We start from the raw sequence: 5715 nt of genomic DNA, 5'->3' as shown, positions 1-5715 counted from the left end.
ACACCCTCCACCAGGCCACTGTGCCCCGTGGCCTGGTGGCTAAAGCTCTCGCTTCACACGGCGAGTGTCCAGGTTCGATTCCCGGAAAGCGTAGAAACTTAGGGCGTGTTTCTTTACACCGGTTGTCTATGTTCACCCATCAGTAAAATGGGTACCTGGGAGTTAGTCGACTGGCATGGGCCGCATCCTGAAAATGAAATGAAAATGAAAATGTTTATTTCCTTGCAAAGCTTACAATGTGTGGTTTACGTATTATAAAATATTAATTGAAGATTGAGACACTTATGCAGCATATGGAAATCTTTATTCAGGAAACGTTTCGCCACACAGTGGCTTCATCAGTCCAATACAAAGAGGAAGGCGTAAGGAGAGGAGTAGAATGAGGTAATCAGTCCCTCAACCTGGAGTCGATGTGTTCAGTCCATCAATCTTGTAGAATGTACAGCATAGGGCCGTAGACGTGGCTTATATACTGTAGTGAGGTGAGGTGAAGCAGGCGGAGGTGGGGTCATAGTGGTACCATCCACTAGTCGAAGTAGGTCTTGGTCCAAAGGTTGAACAAGTGTTGAAGAATTCTTTGTAACAAAATCCAATGATGCTGCAGTGTCTGACAGTTGTGATGAATGGTTTGAAAAACCGACAAGTTGAAGATTGAGACACTTATGCAGCATATGGAAATCTTTAAACGTTTCGCCACACAGTCCCCTCAAGGAAGGTTCCTTGATGTTGGTGAGGGGCTCTTGATTTAGGGAATTGGATCTGTGCTCCAGTTCCCCGAATTAAGCCTGAATGCCTTCCACATCCCCCCCAGGCGCTGTATAATCCTCTGGGTTTAGCGCTTCCCCCTTGATTATAATAATAATAATAATTCGCCACACAGTGGCTTCATCAGTCCAATACAAAGAGGAAGGCGTAAGGAGAGGAGTAGAATGAAGTAATCAGTCCCTCAACCTGGAGTCGATGTGTTCAATCCATCAATCTTGTAGAATGTACAGCATAGGGCCGTAGACGTGGCTTATATACTGTAGTGAGGTGAGGTGAAGCAGGCGGAGGTGGGGTCATAGTGGTACCATCCACTAGTCGAAGTAGGTCTTGGTCCAAAGGTTGAACAAGTGTTGAAGAATTCTTTGTAACAAAATCCAATGATGCTGCAGTGTCTGACAGTTGTGATGAATGGTTTGAAAAACCGACAAGTTGAAGATTGAGACACTTATGCAGCATATGGAAATCTTTATTCAGGAAACGTTTCGCCACACAGTGGCTTCATCAGTCCAATACAAAGAGGAAGGCGTAAGGAGAGGAGTAGAATGAGGTAATCAGTCCCTCAACCTGGAGTCGATGTGTTCAGTCCATATGCTGCATAAGTGTCTCAATCTTCAACTTGTCGGTTTTTCAAACCATTCATCACAACTGTCAGACACTGCAGCATCATTGGATTTTGTTACAAAGAATTCTTCAACACTTGTTCAACCTTTGGACCAAGACCTACTTCGACTAGTGGATGGTACCACTATGACCCCACCTCCGCCTGCTTCACCTCACCTCACTACAGTATATAAGCCACGTCTACGGCCCTATGCTGTACATTCTACAAGATTGATGGACTGAACACATCGACTCCAGGTTGAGGGACTGATTACCTCATTCTACTCCTCTCCTTACGCCTTCCTCTTTGTATTGGACTGATGAAGCCACTGTGTGGCGAAACGTTTCCTGAATAAAGATTTCCATATGCTGCATAAGTGTCTCAATCTTCAACTTGTCGGTTTTTCAAACCATTCATCACAAAATATTAATTAAAAAGAAGGTCATTAATTAAAAAGAAGGCCTCTAGCATGCCTAGGGATGCCAAGCCCATGATGACACTCTTCAGGTCGCTTGTTCTATCTAGGCTGGAAAACAAATTTAATTACTGGGAACGCCTGAAGTACCTGAACCTGTACTCCCTGGAACGCAGGCGGGAGAGATACATGATTATATACACCTGTAAAATCCTAGAGGGACTAGTACCAAACTTGCACACGAAAATCACTCCTTACAAAAGCAAAAGACTCGGCAGACGATGCAACATCCCCCCAATGAAAAGCAGGGGTGTCACTAGCACGTTAAGAGACAACACAGTAAGTGTCAGGGGCCAAAGACTGTTCAACTGCCTCCCAGCATACATAAGGGGGATTACCAATAGACCCCTGGCTGTCATCAAGCTGGCACTGGACAAGCACCTAAAGTCGGTACCTGACCAGACGGGCTGTGGTTCGCACGTTGGATTGCGTGCAGCCAGCAGTAACAGCCTGGTTGATCAGGCCCTGATCCACCATGAGGCCTGGTCACGGACCGGGCTGAGAAGGCTAAAGTGTCATTTGAAAACAGGTGAATTTGTAAATGAAGTGATAAGCCTATAGAGGCAGGTGCCAAAAGTCGCCAGAAACTTACCACAGGTCAGCTGTTTTTAATAATCTTCCTGGCTTGCTAGTGTACTCGCATATAATCTAGTGATACCAGTGAATAGAGAATACAGTGTTGTAGTAGCAACTAACCAGTATTATAATGGTACTTAGTGGAGTGGAGTGACTTTCATTAGTTTCTTTTTCTTGAAATACGAGACGTTACTGTGAATTTCATATAACCTGTAGTTACCAGCGGTCGCAATATACACAACGAGAAGCAATTATTACTACAGAAAAAGCGTCCTTCCTCCAAAATTTGCACCAGTCAACTATAGTGATAATATAGCATTTATTGTGGTGGAGACGGAAAAAAAAAATAGAAAAGCCAGATACAGCGATTGATAAACAAGGAGGTCGACCGTTCGTCATTGTAGGAGCTGCCAGATATCACCGGCTCTTCAACACGCAAGTTATACTTTTGTATCAGTCAAATCACATATTACTCGGGTAGATAATTTCCATAGATCCTTCATGTGTTAGCTCAAATCACCGACCAGTATGTTTTAAATAAGTGACCCACTGATCAGAGCACATCGACTGGTCCGAACCCTTGACTGGTCCGAACCCTTGACTGGTCCAAACCCGGGACTGGTTTCAAACAGTTTCGTTGGACAATAAAGCAGACTGTAAACGGATGGGGTTGTAGGCGCCCTTATAAACACAAACATTAAAAATCAGGAACGTGACGGTAAGCTGTCCAATATACAAAAAGAGTTAGAAACAGAAATACAAATAGCTAGAGCTTCATTTAAGGTTATTAATATAATATTCAAGAGGTTGCTAGTAGAATTGCAGTAAATCAACCATTCAAATCATTATGAAGCTGTGTGTAGTCTGTGGTCAGTCAAACAAACGGGCTTCCACATGGATAAATTGTCATTTTTGTGGAAATTGGTGTCACGCCCCTTGTGCAGATATCCCAGAACTAGCTACAAGCAGTATTAAAACAGAGAAGTGTTTCTGGGTATGCCCAAATGAGGAAAATCTGTGGACTAAAATCACAAGAGTATTAAAAGAGGATAACATCAAAGCTGCTTTCATAGAAAACCTGGAAGCTTTCTACAACAGATGGGAACATAAAAAGTCTGGGCTCAATGGTACTGCCCTTGATACTGGCCATGTAGTCACAAACTGTAAGGCTGGAGGTGATGTCCTGGTAGTCAGTAAATGTGGGGCTGATAGTGCTGTCCTGGGAGACAGTAATGGTGAAGCTGGAGGTGCTGTCCTGGGAGACAGAAATGGTGAAGCTGGAAATACTGTCCTGGGAGACAGTAATGGTGAAGCTGGAGATTTTGTCCAGGTAGTCGGGAATTATACGCAGGAAGGAATACATATAAATGACCTCATAGGGGACAGGAGCCATAGTAGGGAAACAAGTGTAGTCAAAGATAAGATAAAACCAATATTGCAAACTAGAAATACCGCAGGAAATAGCAAACAAGAGGACTCCAATAGCAATAGTGAGGATAAATTACCAAAAACAACTGGTGGGAGCTCCATTGTTGGTGCTAGGGAGGATAGAAGTAAGACAGGGAAACATGCACCAACAGGGAATACAGTCACAGAAACCCAAGGCAAGCGGAAACCAAGCCTGTGCACATACTATGCACTTGGTATCTGCAGGCATGGGAAATCTGGAAAAACAGATGGGACATGCAACTATGACCACCCTAGAAAATGCCATGCCCATATGACAACAGGAAAATGCAAACTCCCTTCCTGTAAGCTTTTTCACCCTGAAATGTGTACCTCTTCAGTACAGGAAAGACTGTGCTATAACTTAAATTGCCAGGCATACCATCTAAAGGGGACAAAAAGATACAAAACATCCAGGCCATGGGAAAACCTGGGTAGCCACAGCCACTCAAGAGGGAGAGGTTTTTTAGTGCCAGGAAGGAAAAAAAACTGGCAGGAAATGGCAGAAATCGTACACCAAATCCAGTCATTCCTGGAGTGGAACCACAGTCGATGGCCTCCACTCCAAACCAACAGATACAGATACTAATGCCGGAAAAAAAATCCCCCCCCAGTACCAACAATACCACCAGTCCGATAACATTCTTCTTTGCAAATATACAGGGTCTAAAGCCAGCAACAAACAACAAAATACCTTTCATCCGTGGACTGCTTGCAGAGGCAAAGGCAATGTTCGCGGCTTTCACTGAGACCCACATAAAGGATCACTTGGACAACGAAATATGGATCCCAGGTTACAACCTATACAGATGTGACAGAGTGAACAGGCAAAAGGGGGGGGGGGTTGGCCTGTACATTGCAGAGTCACTTGTTTGCACAGAACTGCTTAATGCCTCAAATGACGTAGTGGAAGTTTTAGCAGTAAAGGTCGAGAACCAAAACCTAGTCATTGTGGTAGTCTACAAGCCTCTGGATGCAACATCCCAGCAATTCCAGGAACAGCTGTTAAAAATTGACCACTGTCTGGAAAATCTTCCAGCTCCTGCACCCAACATCTTGCTCCTGGGGGATTTCAACTTAAGGCACCTAAAATGGAGGAATATAGCAAATAATATTGTTGCAGTAATAACACCAGGAGGCAGCTCTGATGAAAACTCACACTCACACGAGCTTTTAAATCTCTGCACAAAATTCAATTTAAACCAGCAAATAATAGAGCCTACTAGACTGGAGAATACACTAGACCTCATCTTCACTAACAATGATGATCTGATAAGAAATGTCACCATATCAAAAACAATATACTCAGATCACAACATAATTGAGGTTCAGACATGTATGCGTGGAGCCCCAGACCGACAAAATGAGACTAGTCACGAGGGAGCATTCACCAAATTCAACTTCAATAACAAAAACATAAAGTGGGACCAAGTAAACCAAGTCCTAACCGATATAAGCTGGGAAGATATACTAAGCAACACAGACCCAAACTTATGCCTAGAACAGATTAACTCGGTGGCACTCGATGTATGCACAAGGTTTATTCCTCTAAGAAAAAGGAGGAGTAGATGTAAAATAGAAAGAGACAGGCGCTCCCTTTACAGGCGACGGAAAAGAATAACAGAGCGGCTAAAAGAGGTCAATATATCTGAAATGCGCAGGGAGACACTGGTCAGAGAAATAGCAAGCATCGAACTTAAGCTAAAAGAATCCTTTAGGAGTCAGGAATCGCGGGAAGAACTAAAAGCTATAAATGAAATCGAAAGAAACCCAAAGTATTTCTTCTCCTATGCCAAATCAAAATCGAGAACAACGTCCAGTATTGGGCCCCTACTTAAACAAGATGGGTCCT

The sequence above is a fragment of the Cherax quadricarinatus genome, chromosome 1, assembly GCF_038502225.1.
Source record: "Cherax quadricarinatus isolate ZL_2023a chromosome 1, ASM3850222v1, whole genome shotgun sequence".
Taxonomy (NCBI): domain Eukaryota; kingdom Metazoa; phylum Arthropoda; class Malacostraca; order Decapoda; family Parastacidae; genus Cherax; species Cherax quadricarinatus.
This window is presented reverse-complemented; position numbering follows the sequence as displayed.